Consider the following 20,679-nt stretch of genomic DNA (forward strand, 5'->3'; position numbering starts at 1 on the left):
TGTTCTGAACTTTATTGATGGGAATCCCATTGGGCCTGAATTCAAATCCACTTTTGTCAGATGTCTGGAAACCCTACCATCTGTGGTCAATTTAAACTAAATTTTGATTTAGGATTTTTTTTTTTTTTGCTACACATATAGCATGAATTTTGATTTCACATGGAGTGATTATGAGCTGTGGTTAGGAATTTTCAGGAAAGCATTTTCTTCCTTTCCCCTCCATCTGGGCCAAGGGGAAGACAGACTTGGATCCCCACAATTGCCCTATGGGAGATGGGGCTTGTTCTTCTTCATGCCTGAGGGCACAGCCCTGCAAGGATTCCATCTGGATGTAAATATCCAAGATCTTAATATCTCACCCTGTTTGGACTCCTGGTTTTGCCTTACAAAAACTCAGGTTTGAGTCCAGGGCAAACCCAACCTGTGCTTATTAACCCTACAGAATTTTCAGGTCTTTTCATTTTTGTCCTCCAAGGTATTCCCTTACTATCCTGCCATCTCAGCTATGCTGTAGAAGGATATTTAATTTTTATACAGTGTTTTTCATCTGCTGTACCAGGAAGGGTTTCTCTGAACATCTAGTCTATCGTAGCTCTTGCTGACATGCAAGGTTAAAAACACATGAGAGTTTCAGGCCAAACCCAGCATTGTGGTGTCTGTTCACTGGTTTCCTGGGGTGGATACCTTTTTAGGCTCCATGATAACCCTTTCTCCACAACCTTTCAGTTAGTGGTTTTAGCCTCCACTAATGATTATTGCTGAATTAATTAGTATACCACAGGCTATAATATGGTGATTTTCAAATTCTGTTATTTCTTATAACTTTATTAGTTTCCATTTTTCTGTAAAGAAGAGCTTTCTTCTCCAAAGTCTCCTTGCCATTTTTCTTGTTTTGTGGTCTCATAGATGATTTTTAATCCAATGTGTTCTAATCCTTTGCCATCATAATTATTGTTATACTCAGATTGTTCTGAATTTGTTAAATGGGAGCCCTCCAAGCCAACTTCTGTGTCCTTTTGACAGGCCTCACTTAAGTCTTCAAGTCTATCTGATTTTTGGCAGAATAACATGTCCTGGGCTTACTTTGTACTTTCCTCGCTCCAGATCTAGAAGCGGCCAATTTTTCCAAGGAGTCCTATTTCTTTTGAGGGGAAATGGCATTTATAAACCAATATCAGAGTTCTAGATGTAGTCATTGCTACCAAATGCCATTGTACTTAGGCCTTTTTAGTGGAAAGAACTAGAAAATCTGTTTTTTAAGAAATCGTATATCTGTATTGATATCTCAACTTACAGAGTTTATTTACTCTAAGTAAATTAGTGTCAGAAACAATAGCATAGTAGTGAATAATCCCAGTTCTTACAAGTACTGGCTGGCTGGCTTTGGACAGTTTACTTAACTTCACTGTGTCTTCCTTAGTTTCTCCAAAATCAGAATAATAATAAAAGCACCTATCTCAAGGGTAGTTGTGAGAAGCCTGTGTGTTGATGTATGTAAAGTGCTCACAGAAGTCCCTGGCTCAGAGTATGTACTTTTTCATTATTTGTTAAAAAAATATTAGCCTGGACCTTGTGGAACTGCCACTCCTTGACCATTTTTGACCTACAAAAATGATAATTTCATGTGGTTCAATCTATTAAGTGTGTGAACACCTTCATTCACTGAGTGCCTGTCGGGACAATGCCATTCCCTGCAGGGGACACTTAAAGATAAGTAACAGAGTCTTTGCCCTGAAGAAGCTGAGAAAGAAATGAAAGCACTATAAATAAGGTTTCTCAATAGGGTAGTTCTTTTTGCTTGCAGTAAGGGAATGAGGCAGGACTCTTCTCAGGTTGTCATGAGCAGGTTGGGGGCAGGAGCAAAAGTCTGGCAGTCTGGTGAATGAAAAGGTAGAATTTTGTATTGGAGACCCTAGAATTGAGGTGGGACCTCCAATGGAATGTCCTCTGGAAGTGAATGAGAAAAATAAATGACATATGTGTAGTAATGTGTGTAATTTGTTACACAGTTTTTATGCAAATAAAAAATTCTAACAATCATGAACCTATTTCCATATATGAAGAAAATTAATGTATACATTGTATACAATGTATATAATTCTACTTATTCCTTTGTTTTTCTTTTTTTAAAATTTTCTTTCCATCTCTCCAATGTGCCAGAAACCCAGTCTTATAGCAATCGTTCACCATTGAAGTGGTGCCATTAAACACTAAAAAACCAAGCTAATGTATGATTATCCCTCACTGTAGCACTGCAAATAGAAATTTATGTGATGATCATGTTAATACAGTTGACCTTTGAACAACATGCAGGTTAGGGTGTCGACACCCCTCCCCACCATGTAGTTGAAAATTCCTGTAGAACTTTTTTGATGTCCCAAACACTTAACTACTAATAGCCTATTGTTGCCCAGAAGCCATATTTTGTGTATTATTTTACATGTATTAATTAGGTACTGTATTCTTACAATAAAGTAAGCTATGGAAAAGAAAATGTTATTAAGAAAATCATAAGGAAGAAAAAATATATTTACTATTCATTAAGTGGAAATGGATTATGATAAAAGTCTTCATCCTCATAGTCTTCCCGTTGAGTAGGCTGAGAAGGAGGAGGAAGAGCAGGGGTTGGTCTTGCTGTCTCAAGGGTATCAGAGGAGGAAGAAAATCCACGTATAAGTTGACCCACACAGTTCAAACCCTTGTTGTTCAAGGATCAACTGTAGTTTTTTCCATCATTCTGTCATTGTCTGCTCTTAAATGTTAATATAATGAGAGTAACATAGAATTAACACAAATATGTGGCTAAAGACATCTGACCTTCCTTCAGGAGCTAGTTTCTTTTACTGGCCAGAATTTAGTTAATTTCCATATTATTAAAAATATTTGTACAAAATATATTATAACTTGGTTTCTTGTAGGAGTGTTGCAGTCTTATACTGGCTGCAATCATTTTCAGAAGTGCTTTAGTTGCTGGAAGTGTCAGAATGGAGAAATATTATGAGTCCCTTCTCAGGAAGGGACTGTTTAAAACATTTAATGAGTAGGATAGTTAGATCATTACCATAGCTGCCCTGCTTGTCTTCTGTATCTGTATGTCCAAGTGCTTATAAAATTAAAAGCAAAGTTTTTGCAAAATTCTAAGAAACATCTTGCTAAAGGCAAACGCTATCCAGGCCTTGACTTTTCATGCCATATGTTTCATATTTTACACACTTTTGACTATAATGAGACTGGCATATCCATGTGAATCATGCTGATGAATAGGATGTGTGTTTGTGTTTACGCTCAGTGTGAGGGTTTTTGGAACATGTGTAATTATTATAATCCTAAGAGTCTATTAAACCATCTTGATAAGAAACCTTAAATATGTAAACTATTCACTTTTAAAAAACCTTTTACAGAGAATTTCCTTAAGGAAAGCATGATGAATGAATGTTTATCTTTTAAACATTATACGATTGTATTATTATAATAACACATGATGAAAATTCTAACCACTGTTGTCTTTGGCTGGTGAGTCTCTTCCTTTGTGTACATTCTGAATTTCCAGGTTTTCCCTTGATGCACCAATATGACTTTTAGGATTATCAAGATTTTAGTGGATTCCTGGATGCCATTTTTGTGTGAAAAAGCAGTGTTCTAATATGAAGTGAATGCAAATAGCTGCACATATGATAATAATAGCTATCAAGGAGTTACTGCGTATCAGGCACTGTGCTAAGCATTCTATGTGCATTATTTAATATGATCTTCACAGTTAGACAAAACAGAGCTATTTTTGTCTCTTTTTTTGTAGATGAGGAAAACTGGAACTTAGAGATGTTTAATAACTTGTACCACATAACAGAGCCATAAATGGTAGAGCTAGGATTTGGATCTGCCTTCAGAACTCCTGTTCTTATCCTCTGTGTTACACTTGGTTTATTCTGTTGGTTATCATTGATGCCTTCATTCATGAAACAGATTTTTGTCAGTCTGCACTTTGGATTAGGAAATGTGCTGGGCTTCAGAGGCAGAGGATGAATGTGACATGTCCCTTGCCACAAAGGAGCTTATGGTATATTGGGTTAGATGATCATTGAGCTGTGGGTACATCTGCCTGGGACGAAGAGAGAGGAAGCATCATGAGGTTGACTTCTCGAAGCCGTGATGTTTAGGCTTAGTTGACATAGCAGGGGAGGAGAATATTCCAGGAAGTGAAAGCAGTATTTATAAAATGCCAATCTTGCAGATGACTTAGAGGCCAGATTTTGAAAAGCCTGGTGAAGGTGTTTTGGGTTTTGCAGTATGAACAGTGGGGGAACCATTAGAGTGTAAGCAGTAACAGAATTATATTTGCTTTTTTGTTTTTTTAAATAAAGATTTCTTTAGCAATGGTGTGGAATTTTGTTATAGAATGGGGAGTTTCCAGTTAGGAAGAACAGACTAAAGGGGGTCAGGAGTCCATGTCCAAAATCCTTGTGGGAACAGGGAGAGATTAAAAGGTTTGAGTGCCTGGGATTTCAATTTAATACTAAAGTTGTAGTGCATCGAGTTGTTTTTGGACTTAGGTATTCTTATGCACAAAAATTAATAGCCTTTTTAAACAGCATATTCTTTAATAATTGTTTCACAATTTATGAATCTGGAACTTATTCAGCCAGAAACTTCGATACTCTAGAAACAAAATTGTTCATAGCAAATGGTCAGTTATGCTTGTTTTAAGTTTTTAGCCTGGCTGTTAGCTTCTGCAATGAAATTGAGACTTTTAAGAAAATATATAGAAACTATACAAAAGCACACATGTGTTTAACAATTTACTATTTATATTATACTAAATTGGTAGAGATTATAAAAATTAATATCTTAAATCTTCATAAACAAATGACAGCATTATTATAATATGATCATAAATTTATGTTTATTAAATGAAAAACTTTTTGAAAAGTTTTACAGAATTTAAAAGTTTGCTATAGTTAAGAAATATTACATCAGTAACATCAGTAACATCAGTCACAGGTAACAGATTTATTAATATATTAGCATAATCCAGAGATTTGCAGACTTTTTCTGTCACAAGACAGAAAGTAAATATTTCAGCCTTTATGGGCCATACAGTCTCTGTTACAGCTCTGCCATTGTAGGATGAAAAAACATCCATAGCCTATATGTAAATGAACGAATATGAATGTGTTCTAATAAAACTATTTTTATCAACACAAATGGTGGGATAGATGGTATATGGGCCATAGTTTGCTCTCTAGTTTTCTTTGCTTAGTTTTGATTCTTAACTTTGTTATAAGATGCAGGCTTGCAGCGAACAATATTGTGTTTGGTTCTAGTAGATGCTTAGCGTAAGCGTATTGGTATTCAGTGTATTCTCTGATATTTTTCCGTTAAGTGATATGTATTAATTTTATATTTGGTACAACTGGATATATTATTTGTTTTGGCCATTATGTTTCCTTCTTATTTGGACTTCATGGTGACTTGATAATGGTTTGTTCTTTGTAATTATTTCAGATATTCACTTAACCAGAGAGGCAGTCCTGTCTATCAAAAGGCCAATTGGAGGCATGTGCCAGAGCTAGACCAGTGTTTTCCAACCAGTGTTATAAAACTGGAGAGACCAATGTTTATAATCTCTCTTTTCACTGCCTCCAAGATGGTGATTGTACCGGGCTCCTTTTCTGCCTTTTCCTATTACTGGGGTCCGTTGTAGAAATTCTGAATATCAGTACACAATAAAATTTTGGGTTAGAGATACTAAATTATGTGAGCCCATATAATTGAATAGAAAAGCAAATATTTCACTGTATTCCTGTTTTTCTAGTAGTTGGTTTAAGAAGAATATTCTTTCCTCGTAATATAAAATACAAATGTTACAATACAACCTTTTCTTCTAGTTTTAACCAAATTCAGTTTCTTCACGCCATCTTTCCTTATTGCCCCAGCCTGAAGTGATATCTCATGTCTCACAATTCTGGTAGTACTTTATTCATATTACTCATATGAAACTTCCATGGCTCTAAATTTAATATGTGATTGTTAGCGCCAGGTTGGAGGAGGAGGTGGGATGGCTTCAGGGCTCAGGTAGGGAAGACTTACTTCTTTATTGCTTACTTTTTTCATTTTCATAGTGTCTCTGGGGTCTAAATCAGTACTTCACACACAGTCAAATAATTATGTATTGGTGGAATGAATGGATAAATAGATTTTCTACTTGAAGGAACAAGGGTGATGAATGTGATACTGTTGGTAGGAGTAATTTTCCTCCTATACCCTAAACATATAAACTTTCTAGTGGGTTTCTGTGCCACCATTCAGTTTAAATTTAATTGTGCATCAGTGCTGTGCTAGGTATTATTTTAGATTCTGGGGATATACATAGTTAATTAATTGCATAATTAATTATCTAGTGGGGAAGACAGACATGAATATATTGTTTTAATAAAATATGACGAGTGCAACTCTGGGAGCATGTGCAGGCTTCTTAGGAGACCAAAGGAGGGCACCGCACTCAGGAATCTCTATTTCAGGAAGATAGACATCCTCTCCTTGTACACTCCCAGCCAAATCCTGAAATTTGAGTACAGGCAAGCTAAGGAAAAAACAGGAAAAAGAGCAGAAGCAGCTTTAGGCTGAAGGACTAGCTTTAGCAGAGGTGGGTGAGACAGTGACACATGCACAGGGAGTCACAGGCAGGGCTGTGTTGTTGGAGGATGGATCTGGGGAAATTTGCTAGGGCCAGATCCTGAAGGGTTATGTGTGTCGTGGTAAGGAACCTTGAGCTTTACCTTGAGAGGCGGTATAGCATAGTGGTCAAGTGTGCATTCTGGAGTTTGAGTTTTAATCTTGCCTCTACATTTTACTGAAAGTTCAGACACCTCTATTTTTCTCACAGGTAAAATGGGGATAGACATGGCCTATCTTCTAGGATTTGTTTATTCATTCAAGAGTTAATTTATGAATGGCTACTATGTTCTAGGACTTCCTATGCATAGAGAATACAGCACTAAACAAAATAAACAAATCTTTATCCCAAAGAGCTTATATTCTGAGTTGGGTTGTGAGATAGACAACGAGCAATATAAGTGAAGTATGTAGTGTGTGAAATAGTGGAAGGAGGATAGGGAATCCTGGGACAAGATTAGAAGTGGGGAAGAGGGGAGGTTGCAGTTTTAAATAACATGTCAGGGAAGACCTCCTTTAGATGACATTTGAGTAAAGGTATGAAAAAGATAGGGGCCCAGTCAATGAGGGTATTTGGGGGAAGAGCATTTTGGAGGGAACAGCAACTGTAAAGACCCAAAGATGGAATGTGCCTGACATGTTTGAGAAACATAAGGAGTCACCATGGTTGGAGTAGTGGAAGTTATAGCAGGCGATGAGGTCAGGGTAGAAATGGGGCCCAGAGTTTGTAGGTCTTTGTTGGTCACTGTTAAGACTTGCAGTGAGACGAAGCAAACCATTGGAGGGTTTGGGGCAGGCAGTATCTTGATCTGCCTTTGTAACGAGAACACTTTGGCTGCTATTTTGAGAATAGTCTAGCTAGGGCAAGGGCAGAAGGAAGATGAGTTAAGAGGCTGGTTTTTAGGAATGGAGTGGTGAGAAGTGGTGCTTGTGAGGATTAAGTAACTTGTGAATCACTTAAAGTTTATCTTGTGCCTGGCCAGTGGTAAGCAAATCAATAAATGCTAGCTACTAGTTGGTTGTGAGAACTTCTATATAAACTCAGCAGTGAGGTTTTAACACAGGCTTGTTCTTTGACCTTCTCTTGTTGAACACATTGCCCTTCCCTGAGTTGATGAGCTTAATGAACATGTCTTTTTTTGAAATTGAGTGAGAAAATGTTCCATCGCCAGCTGAGACATGGCAACCTTGCCTGCAGATAGTTGTCAAAAGGAGTTAAGAATCGAGCCTTTGCCAGCTAAGGTAATAATTGCTACCATTTAGCCAGAGCATTTGTGGTGAACCAGTATTGTGTAGGCTTCTCAATGTGTTTCTCCTAATCTTTTCAGTAACCCAATATAGTAACTACTGTTATACCAGGATTTATGCTACACATGATGCCACTGGGGAAGTTGGGTGTATTCAGCACCACAGAAGTGGTCGTTGGAAGCCGGATCTGTCTTTTTCAACTGTGTATGTTAGATTGTCGTTTATCTATTCAAAATTTCAAATAGATTAAAGGAAATAATAAAATATGTAAGGTAAAAAACACATAGAGGACATATCCGTTATGTTTCTGTCATTATTTGTAACTGTTAAGTAATAGTGATTATATATGTGCTTAATAAATGTTAATTTGTTTGTCTGTGTATCTATTCTTATAGATGGTATGTCTGATATGATCACAGAGAACATTGGGTCAAACATAATCACTTTCTCTAGCAGTTTTAATGATGTTGCAGAATTTTATGATGCTTCTGAGCCCGTTTCCACCCCATGTAGATAATGCATTCATATTGCACAATTACTATCACAAATTACCACAGATTACAGGCAAGGAGACTAGGGCAAAGAGAGATGAAATGATTTGCCAAAGATACCTACCTAGGTAAGTGCTAGAGTTTATTTGAGAACTCAAGAGATTGGCTCCAGAGCCCGTGATCCTGTGGAATAGATCATCACAAGGCATAACTATAGTCATGTGGTGTTCGAAGAGACCTTACAGACAGAGCTCCTCATTTTGCGTATCAAGCAATTGGGGTCCCAGTGGGTGACTGACTCGCTGCAGCTTGTAAGTGATAGAGCCAGTACCGAAATCTGTGCCTCTCCTTCCATTACCCTGCACAGCCTTCATTTGATCAGCTGTTTTTCCAGGTGAAAAGTATATTCTCCAAGGAGAAAAACAAATACTTCCTTTATTCTCTGAAAGCTTCTGAGCAACGGAATGTTTTAATGTGGAGATTTATTAAAAACTCAATCTTTAATTTGAAAATCAGACTTTAAGTTGTTTTATGTTTAATTATATTAAAAAAAACCCAGCAGATTCACCTTCCATCTGGTTTGTTGCATATTTGTTTATAATATTTAACATTTAAAAAAACTTGATATTATAGCCATATTTAAATAGTTATTTCTACAAATCAAATGTAAGGAATAAAATATGCTTTATTTACAACTCACCTAAATTTAAATCATAAAAGAACTAAAGTTGGCAGAGATCCTCAGAAGGAACTTTTTTAAAAAAAATAAGTATCACATGTATTTAATCTACACTTTCCAATCACTGCAACAAAGCAGGGAATGATTTATGTACAAGAAAAACATTTTTTATTATTTTTGTAGTGGGGCATTTATTGCATGCACAGTAAGTGTTATAACCAAAACAAATATACAATTGGGACATTGTGTTTAAATTATCTTCTGTCATGTACTATATAAACCAACAATAGTTTGAAATGTATTTAAGCCACCATCTGGGACAAAAGCAAAAGCTATTCCAGGATCCAGCACATGATGAATGTGAGCTGAGTTTCATTAGGAGCCTCCTAGCACGTCTCTGCATCCTGAATCATTTCTTCCACGGTCTGAAAGAATTCCAACATCCGTCCCAGCTCCCTGAGGTTTTGAGTGTTTTTAATAGATCGTGACATTTTTTTCTAGCCTCATAAAGAACCAAATCAATGAAGTTAAACATTATTGCGTTTAAATTTCCTTTTAGTTTAGAGAGAGAAAGTTCAAGTTTGTGCCTCTTAAAAGCTTCAGCAGAAATGTCCCATCTGTTGAGAAAACTTCTTACTGGGATTTGACAGTTCAAAAGAGGATTATCTCTTTTAGAGTTGACTCACCCTTAAATGAGAACCTACTGCCGTAATAACAGGTAGGTGTTTAATCAAGTACTCATTAAGTGCTATGCGCTGGAGGTGGTTCATACCTTACTACGAACCTGGCGTTCTAATCCAGGTCTGACTGGCTCTAAGGCCTGTTAGAGTGTTTTCCTTTTTGGATACTGTGTTTGTTGCCTTCTTCCTATATAATGACAACAACATAAATAGTGATAGTTTCTGGGCTCTTACTGTGTACCAGGTATGATTTTAAGTACTTTATACAAATTATGTCATTTATTCATAACAATAGTCTTAGGAGGTGGATACCCACCTTATAATCCTCATTTACCAGTGAGGAAATTGAGGATTTGGAAGGCTGTTTAATCTGCCCGTGGTTACACGGCTAGTAAGTGCTAGTCTTCTGATTTGGTTCTCACAACAATGCAGGCATTATCTCTGTTTTTATAGGTGACATAAGTAGGATCAGAGAGGTTAAGTAACTCAAATCATATATGTAATACATAGAAAAAGCAGAAGTTGAATCCAGGATTTCTGATTCCAAATTCAATAACTTTAACACGTTACCTTATTTTCAACAATTTCACATTTTTATGCATATAATTGTCAATACACCTATGTAAAATATTTAAAATAAGCTTACTATATAACTTAAAAGGAATTTTTATTCAGGGAGTTTTTTTTGAATCGGAGAGGATGCAAGATTGTGATTATGGATATGATTTTGCATAGCTACTAAATTTTCTTTAGGTGGACTGGAATATTATGTTCACCTTTAAAAATGAAATATAGCAAAAAAAAAAAACGACACGAGCACAAAAAAGCATTTTAAGTATGTTTGAAGTGACTTTAGTTTTATGCTATAATCCAAGACAGATTTCTTTAGTAGTTATTTTAAAATATGTTTTTTGCTTTATTAAAATAATATAATATTCTTTTATGAGCTGTGAAAAAGATCCCCAAACTGTAGAATTTAAAGATATTTAAATTGAGATGTAACGCAGAACTATACTTGTTTTCAGGGAATAAATTTCAATGTATTAGGGTTTAAGTAGACTCTCATAACGAGTGTATGGTGATACAGAAATGCAGAAATTTTAGTCTGAGCCAAGCCTTGAAACTTAATAAAAGGCTTTTTTTAAGGCTGTGTGGTGGCTCACGCCTATAATCCTAGCATTTTGGGAGGTCGAGGTGGGAGGATTGCTTGAGGCCAGGAGTTTGAGGCCAGCAAGAGTGAGACCCCCATCTCTACAGAAAATAAAAAAATCAGCCGGGTGTGGTGGCACACACCTGTAGTCCCAGCTACTCGGGAGGCTGAGGCAGTGAGACCCTGTCTTCCCCCAAAATATTTTTTTAAATAAACTAGGCAATGAAATTGCAATAATAAATCCTCTTTCTCTTAATATATTCATATTTTTACTTAGTAAACAGGTATAGTTTCTTATGTATACTATAAGCAAAAGTGGTAGAAACATGTACTTGTTTTCCATAAAAAATTTCTCTGATTTAAAGTCCTATAGACGTTTTAAAACAAATTTTTGTTCGCTATGCTGATTAAGACAGTAATACTATAAAATACTTAGGAGTGGTTTTCATTAATTTGCTATTAATCTTACCATTCTGGCTTTCTTTCCTCAATAGAAGACTAATAAAAGCATGTACCACAATGAGATAATGTACTAACATGCCTATTTACTTTGAAACCAGATCTCTTTTTTCTGGCTTGAAACTTGTCGATCTTAAAGTACTCTGGTGACAAGGAAGCCAAGTGAAGTTAGCCGTGGAAAGAAGATTGCACAATTAAACTCCATTGTACTGTATGGACTGTCTGGCTGAGAGCTGCATCTTATTTTTGTGGTTATGAGACCGTATCCTGTCCTGATGAAGAAAGTAGTGGGAAGAAGTTTCTGGGGTTTGTAGGGAGTAGAAAAGAAGGCTAGCTGGGAAAGCCTTTATGATTTGTTGACAGCTGTCTCAAACAGGTAATCATCCCTTAGTGTGAGTTGTTCTGGGCTGGGGCTGGGGTGAGAGAGCATTGTATTCACACCAGTGGCCTCAATCATCACATAGCCTGGAAAAGTGAGGAGGTAAACTTTGCTTATTTGGTGATTTAAAGTGAAAAGCCAGTGTGAAAGCACTGGGCTGTGTTCTGCTAATTCCTACTTTATAGGATCTTCAACAATTTCTACTTCCAAAAGGAGAAAGCTTTTTTCTTTGCAAAATATTGATTGGTCAACAGGGATCTTAGTGCCGTGTTATTTCTCACTTGAATATTTGTCATCTCATTCCGACTTGAAAACAGTGTAACTTCACTATCGATATAATTATTTTGGATTCTGAATAGTTACTCATTTATCTCCCACCAATATGTTTATTGCGACTTGTATCTCTTGTTTCCACCCATATCCATTAATTGTTTAACATATAATTTTAATGTAGTATGCTAAGATATGAATTTGGTTAGTTTGAATTTTAATATCTTTCTTCTAGCTTTGATTAGTGAACCATTACTTTCCATTGTAAAGCTAAAATGTATCATATAACTGACGTGGAAAATGATTACCAAGTATTTGGTGATAGTTTTCTGAGGACTAGTGAACCTAGGTATGACACTAAGATTTGGTTAATGTTTCCATTGATTTCAAGACTTTGGTGACTCTAAAAGATATTTAGAGGAGTCCTGGGGAAAAATAAATTGTGAAAAACCTTAAAAAGAAATTGGAAACATTACAGATTATAACAAAATCATATGATTTAGATGTCTAGTGTTTAACCAAATCAAAATTTCAGAAACTGATTCTAATTTTCTAGGAAACAACCACATTTTTTATGTTTTGAACTTTCTTTTATAGTAGATTTCTAGTAAGACATATATTATCTTGTTTAATTTCCATTCCCTAGAATGTTTCTTTTGCTGACCCTATAACTGTCATAAGAGCTCAGGCTTTTTCCTATACCTGCATTTGAAGGTATCTTGTTTAGTTGTCTTTTTAGTGTTTCAGATCTAAACTTAGGTTTTACTGCTTTCTTTTGGCTCCTTTTCCACATACAGTCCGTGACTATGACCAAGGCTTGTCCACTGTGTCCCCTACATCTTCCCAGTCTGCTCACAACTGTCCAGCTGTCCTGCCTTCACACTGGCCCCTGCCAGGTTGTGATAATCCCTCTTCTCAACTTTTGTAGTTGCATCTTCCAGGTATCCCGTCTTCCTCTTTCCTGTGTCCTGTCTGTCCCTTATCCAATGGAAGGAGTAATTTTTAAAAATTTCAGATTAGATAACATCTCCCTCACCCCCAAAGTCCTTCAGGAGCTCCCTGTCACAATCAGCTAAAAATCCAGACTCCTTCTCAAGCCCAGAAAACCCCATGTGATCTGTCCCTGCTAGATTGTAAACCCCATGGGGACATTCGTGCTCATTCAAGGATATTTATAAAAGTTGTACACAACACGGGCACTGTGCTGAGTACTGGGGAAGTAGCAATAAATTAATAAACAGGAATGAGAGAAAAAGAGAAAAAGAAAAGAAGAACACAGCTGAACTATGTAGTCACAGAACTTAGTCTAGTGGTGGAGTGGATATTAATCAAATGATAATTCAATAAATACCTGTAAAACCACAACACTGATACATGCTCCGAGGAATAGGCTCATGGTTTTATGAAAGGTTGTTGCAGTGAAGTCTCACTGAGATAGTCATGACTCAGGCAATGAGTAGAAGTTAATTTATGAAAGGATGGGGCGTTTGTGTGAGAGAGAAGGGATGAGGAGACGGAGGGAGAGTTTTCAAGAAGAAAAAAAACAGTACGTTCAACAGCCAGTGTGGGCAGGAGCAGTGGCCGTTTCTGCAGAACGTTGTGGGTCTCAGTTTAGGATTTTCTAACAGATTGAATGTGGGGAGGGGGGAGGAAAAGGGATGAGTTAATAGGTTTTTGGTTAACCACTTGGGTGCATGTTGGCAAACATAATTAAACTTTTGGAGGTTCAGTTCTTAGGGTTCCTGCGTGTGTGTGTGTGTGTGTGAGAGAGAGAGAGAGAGACAGAGACAGAGAAACTGAGCAACCTACCTTAGGCAAATCACTTAATCTTCTAAATTGCAGATTCCTCATCTCATTTGTAAAACAGACATAAAAATACTTAACTCATTGTGGTGAAAGTCAAATGAAATACTGAAAGTACTTTATTAACTGTGAGTTAGTATGCATATAGATTATAACTGTTACTATTTCTCAGATGTGTCCCTGTTTTCCTCCGTATTAATTCGCAGCCATTCGCAAGCTACACTGCCGTTTTGGTATTCTTCCTCACTCTTCAGCATTTGCTCAGCCTCCCTCCTCACTCAAAGCAAACTTTTTCACTGCAGCTCTTTTTCTTTAATGGCTTCTTTGCTTCCATCTTCTTTTTATGCCCCTTAGAAATTTATCTTCCTTTTTTTTTTTTTTTCATATATTCCTCCTCTTTTTTTCTTTTTTATTTCTTCCATCTTGGGCTGTATTTCACTTTCAGAATATGACTTTCTTCCATTCCCCTATAGCACAGAGCCTAAGACTTCATCTTCCCTTGAGAGGGAGAGGGGTGTAGGATTAGATGTAGATATATCCTATTTGTTAAGATCATTATAATCTTTTATATTTATTTCCATTTTTTAATCTATTATGTTTTCTTGTTTAAAGCCTCTCCCAGACTCGTGTCTGTAACATTTTATTTTATTACTTTTCTTACAATATAAGTTACGTATTGGACTTGTATGGGAAGGCATAGGTGTGGGAGAACTCCATCTGCTGTCTTTGGTTTAGGGGGAAGGAGATGCTTCCTTTCTTTTAGGGTGGGAGGACATTGTCCCTCCTCTTCTGGAGTAGGGAAGTTTTCTTCCAGGCAAGCATAGCTCCTTCTTGAGCACAGAGGGATGACTATCTGCCTGTGTCTACTCTTAAAATGGCCTGGCAAAAATTATGCTAGAAGTGGAGATTGGGGAGATCTAGGCACATGATGTGCTTCTCACTGCAATTCATATTTAACATCTATTGCCTTTATTTTGGAGAAAAGTCATTTAGATTGAAGAATCCTCCCCTTTTACATTTTATCTCCCATCCTTGTTGATCAATAGTGTATTTTCTAGGAGAAAATAGATTTAGATGCTAATTAGGATAATTTAATGAAATATAAAATCTGTTTGAGGTTAATTGTTGCTATTCCAATGGCAAAATCAAGTTGGATATAGTTATCTTATTGCTAGAATATGATAACCAAGATCCAGCTATCAGATAAATTTGGGTCTGTAGAACTCATTTTTATTTCACTTTTGTAAACTCTCTTTTCCATTCTTTGTTATGTAAATATCTGCAATAATTCTCTGACTTCTTTTCTTACACAATTGTTAGACTGAGACTTTGTTTTCTGTTGCCTTCATTTCATTGTTGTATTTAAGCTGACTAAAGAGAAATCATGTTAGGGAATGTATAGGAATTATTTCTCCCTGTCTGTGAGAATCTTTCTGATGTCTTACTTTTCTGAGAGAGGCTGTGTATTGACTTTGGTTAGTATGCTAACTTTCTGTCTTTTCCAAATACCTTTTATGGAATTAAAAGTAGCTAAACATTAATATAAAGCTGTAGTTTTGAAAATGATTTTTATGTTTAAAAAAAGTTATGGAAAGTTTGTAAGTTCTATGTTAGTGTTTGAATAAAGCTGTTGATGGAGGTATATGTGGTTAAAGTGATGAAAATATAAATATGGTTAAATTATTTATCTGATACAAATTACTTATGACTTCTGATACTGATGAAATGTTATGCTAAAAGTATAGATGAAAAAAATATAAGTATCACCGTATGTGCCTATGTGTGACTGTATGCTTGTATATAGAAGCTTGTATATTATACACAAAAGTTGTTAAGTTCTGCAAAACTTAAATCCTTTGACCACTTCCAGTTACCATCATTAATTTTCATTTTCTTGATTTAGAAAGACTATTTAAATATGTACTTAAATGAAAAGTAATGACAAATTTTAATTTGCAGGAAAATAATTAGAAACATCTCATAGTTAAATATTTTTCTTTTTAAATTAATCATGCAAATCTTCTTTCCTTTAGTGTGAATGGCAAAAAATTAACTATTCTTGGTTTAATTTATATAAAACATATTTATTTTTATTATTCAACTCTATAGAATGGATTAATTCTCCCACATGGTAAAACACATTTTTTCTTCCAGGCACACTGGTTGTAGCTTACTTTCTGCATGAAAATATTTCAGTTTTTCAAATCATACTTTTCAATTAAAATTTAGTTAACATGGCAATATTACTACCATATTAATCAAGCGCTAATGTTAGAAATGGTTAATTTTTATTTTGATCTTACTGTCTTCATCATCTTTAACTGTTAAAACATTTTTAGCCTATAAAACATTTTATAGGATGATATAAAGTATTACATAGCTTTCTCCTTTTAGTGGTGATAGGAACTCCAAACCAATGGAAATTTCTAGCTGAAATTGGAATCCAAGATGAACCAACCTCAGGAGTCACCCTGTTTTTCCTCCTCATCTAATATGGGTGTGTAACTTTGGGTGGTGAGTGACTTCTAACACAACTTTACAAGAACATTCTATATAAACTATTGCGTCTCCCGAGCTACTCTCAGCGAAACCACATGTCTAAGCTAAGGGGAAATTCACCCACGTGGAAAGGAGCCAGTCTCGTGGAGAACATGGTTGATGGAACCCCTGGACAATAAAGATCTATGCTTGCTGAAGCGGCACAGAATTTCATTTTTGAGGCCACTAAATCACACTTGGCCTGCAGAGCTGTGTAGTCAGGGGCGGCTGCAGATATTATTCAGGACAGCAACCACAGAGTCTGTTTTTTATAGAATATTTTCCCAGTGCTTTTGGAAACCCATCAAGTGTTAAAACCAAGTGTTTTCTGGGAAAGTGGAAGATTTTTCTCTTCTTTTATGGCAATTTCAACCATTTCTTTAATCGTATGTAAATTTTATTTTTTAATTGAGAAAATTACATTAAAATAATAATTTTGTGGGAAATTGTTGAGCAAGAAGGAAAAAAAAAAAACTACCTTTATATGAAGTTTGTCAGATATTCTTAAATTCAGAAACTTTGCTGAAAATTCTCCCAAAGAAATGGTCAAAGAAGATTAATGCAAGACAAGTGCCACTGATAGGAAAGTGGAAAGATACTGAAGAAGTATTAGGAACAGAAGTGATTAGGGTGACTGAAGCAAATTCACAGGGCCTTGGAATAGAAGTAAAAATTTAAACTATGTCTGGACACAAACAGGAAGCTTGGGGAACTGAATCATGGTGAGAAATGTGTTCTACCGTAAGATCGTGAGTATATGGATTTTTATTTTAATTCACTTTAAAAGCATGTTTCTTTTCAACTGCCAAAATTTGTGTTATTGGAAAGATGTTTTGTGTTTCCTAATAGGAATTTATATTGGAATAGAGTGGCAGCCACTGTGTGGTACCTTCGGAAAAGGGGGAGATGTGGAATCAACAGGAACAGAGTGTTTTTCAAAGTGTCAGCAGCAAGGCCTGGCTAACTGGAGCAAGCTGTGACACTAGGCAGCACACACGCCAGGAAGCACTTCTGCTTTCCCTTAGGCTGCCTTGCAGGCCCTGGCAGGGCTCAAGGACTGCCTTCCCCTGATGTTACCATGTAGGTGGGTTTGGTGACTTGTATTCCTGCTGAAGAGGCCCTCCCTAATTCTCACTTCAGTAAGATGAAAACTCCCTCCTTTTTTTTAAAAGCCTAGAAGCTTTACTTTTTTTCTCAGCAAATAGTTAATATTAGTGAAGGCTTATTTAGAGATTTCTTTAATATTATAAAATGTGTTAATAATCTGATGATCTTATTAAAAATAGATAAGCTGCATTTATTTGTTTCCTTAGATTCTTAGGTATAACCCTCTCACCATGCATGATTATAATCCTTAAGGGTAAAAATCTTACAGCCTTATTTATACAGCCTTAATCAATATGAGAGTTCTATAATCAGCAACTTAAATAGGTTTTAGCATAGCTATTAGTTAAAGTAAATGCATGTTAGAGCAGATTTTTCTGGCTAATGGGGTTGTTTTATAGTTCATAGTTTCATAGACATTGAGTACTCGAGCTCTTTAAACTAATACTCATGTGATTAATTGAAATATTGCTTTAGCACTAATAAAGTAATTAGGCACCAATTCTATGACTGTCATTTTCTTTAGTTACTTTCCACTGATTTTCTACTCTACCCCTCTTCAGCCCTTCCTTGCTTATATGTGGCAATTCATTAAGACTGTGTTTTGCCTCTTGTTCAAACCATGCCAACAGATGCATATAGCTGCCCACCAGCTGGAGTTAGGACTCTGACCATCTATGTCCTAACTGCCAGCTGATGGCCTTGCTGTAGGTCCAGCATATAGTCACTCCTTGGCTGTCCCTGCACCCTAGAAACTTACGTTGTTTTTTCCATTGCTGCATAGAAGCCTAGGCTTGCTTTATTCATTTTGGACCCTTGAGGCCTCCTGTACATCCTTTGCTCATTTTTGGATCAAGAAAGAAAATGACAGAGAGAGACAGAATGGGGGTTAGAGGGACAGAGTCTACACCAGGTAATGATAGCACCTTAAAACAGCTGCTCAGAACTGTACAGCTCCATTTATTCTCTTGGCCTATCAAAAGGTCAAAAAGCTTTAGGACATTAAGACATAGAGTTACCTGTGGGTAGCTCATTTCAATAGCTCATAGTACCCACCTGTAACTACCAAGTAGCAGGTGTCTGCAGATCTTCATGATGCTTCAAAGAATCTCAACTTCATTTGAGGGACACTGTTACAACAACCCACATAAATAGATGGCTGAAGACTAATTTAGCTGCTCAGCAAACAGTGATGAAGTTGAGTGTGCTATAACAAACCCAGCCATCTGTTCTTCTGGGGCAAGCACTGTGACCACAGTACTTATGATTTTATATTATTTGTATCTGTATTAATAATAATGCATTTCTGATCTCCCTTTTTGGTTTTATATTAAAATTATTCAAATTTAACATAACTCTAAGTTAATATCTTTCCTATACCATTATTTGGAATAAGTATGCTCAGGTTAGTAAGTATAAACATAATTATAAAATAATACATTTCGATGTTCTGGAGTATGAATGTTTTTAAGTGTATGAAATAAAGAGAAATGATACCTTCTCCTCATCATGTCGCTCCTATTTTCTAGGCGATAAGCACCTAATAGGTATATATCTGTCTGAATTTTTATATGATAATTTTTAATCTCACTCTCAATCATCCCTTTCCATTCACCAATCCATTCACCCTTCCTCCTACCCATTCTGTCACATATCCATCCCCCTACCCACCTGTCCATCCACCTATCCATCCATCCATCCACCCACCCATCTACCTATCCACCTATCCATCCATCCATCCATCCATCCACCCACCCATCTACCTATCCACCTATCCATCCATCCATCCATCCATCTGCCCACCCATCTACCTATCCACCTATCCATCCATCCATCCATCCACCCACCCATCTACCTATCCATCCATCCATCCATCCATCTGCCCACCCATCTACCTATCCACCTATCCATCCATCCATCCATCCACCCACCCATCTACCTATCCACCTATCCATCCATCCATCCATCCATCTGCCCACCCATCTACCTATCCACCTATCCATCCATCTATCCGCCCACCCATCTACCTATCCACCTATCCATCCATCCATCCATCCTCCCACCCATCTACCAATCCACCTATCCATCCATCCATCCATCCATCCACCCACCCACCCATCCCCCTACCCACCTGTCCATCCACCTATCCATCCATCCATCTGCCCACCCATCTACCTATCCACCTATCCATCCATCCATCCATCCGCCCACCCATCTACCTATCCACCTATCCATCCATCCATCCATCCATCTGCCCACCCATCTACCTATCCACCTATCCATCCATCCATCCATCCATCTGCCCACCCATCTACCTATCCACCTATCCATCCATCCATTCATCCATCCACCCATCCATCTATATGTATTCTATCTCTTATACAAGTGCTACCATACTACTTACCGTGTGACAAAACTTGCTTTTTTCATGCAGTTTCTGAAAATAAATACATGTGTTTGTAGAATTAACTTGTTTTTGTTTGTTGATCTTCGCGACAATGACATACCAGCGCTTTATTCAGTTGGGATTTTTGTTTTTCCTAAAGCATGGTGATTTATGAGCAATTTAAGTCTCTGCCTTGTGGTAAGGGTTGGACCCTTCTTTGGGTGTGACTGGTTCTTGTTTATTGGCTTCACTGAGGGTAGATTTTAAGGGGGAAATTATGAGGGGAATTATTACAAATTTAAAATTGGAATTCTAGATATCAGTGGGCCTTGGTGATTGTTTGGAATTCGATGTAAGGATTTTTTTCTGGCAGTGAATAAACTCTTAAAGCAAACTGTGGCTTATCTGTCAAGGTAAGCAAAAACTAACGGCTTTCTCTTTGCTTGTCCTAATTCACATCCTAATTCCTGTGGTGCCTGTGTCTTCACCTTCATATCTACTCTGTCCTTCCTCCCTGATAAAATTTGCACTTGGTTTATTCTATTTTCAGATGCTTTTTAAAATTCTGATATCCATATCCCTCCTGACTGAGAAAATAGTTTTAAAAAATTCTTCTGTTCACCATCCAGAATCTCCTGAACTAATTTAGTTACTTCAGCAGCTTTGACGGCCCTTAAAAACATAGAGCATACTTGATCATGTTCTGTACTGCTATAGATATCTGTCATACTTACTTTTACCTAATACTCTCATTTATACCTAAGTGTTTTTAATTTTGGGTTTCCCTGTAAGTCCTGAACTGTGTTTTCTACTTTCTTCT

The sequence above is a fragment of the Eulemur rufifrons genome, chromosome 15, assembly GCF_041146395.1.
Source record: "Eulemur rufifrons isolate Redbay chromosome 15, OSU_ERuf_1, whole genome shotgun sequence".
Taxonomy (NCBI): Eukaryota; Metazoa; Chordata; class Mammalia; order Primates; family Lemuridae; genus Eulemur; species Eulemur rufifrons.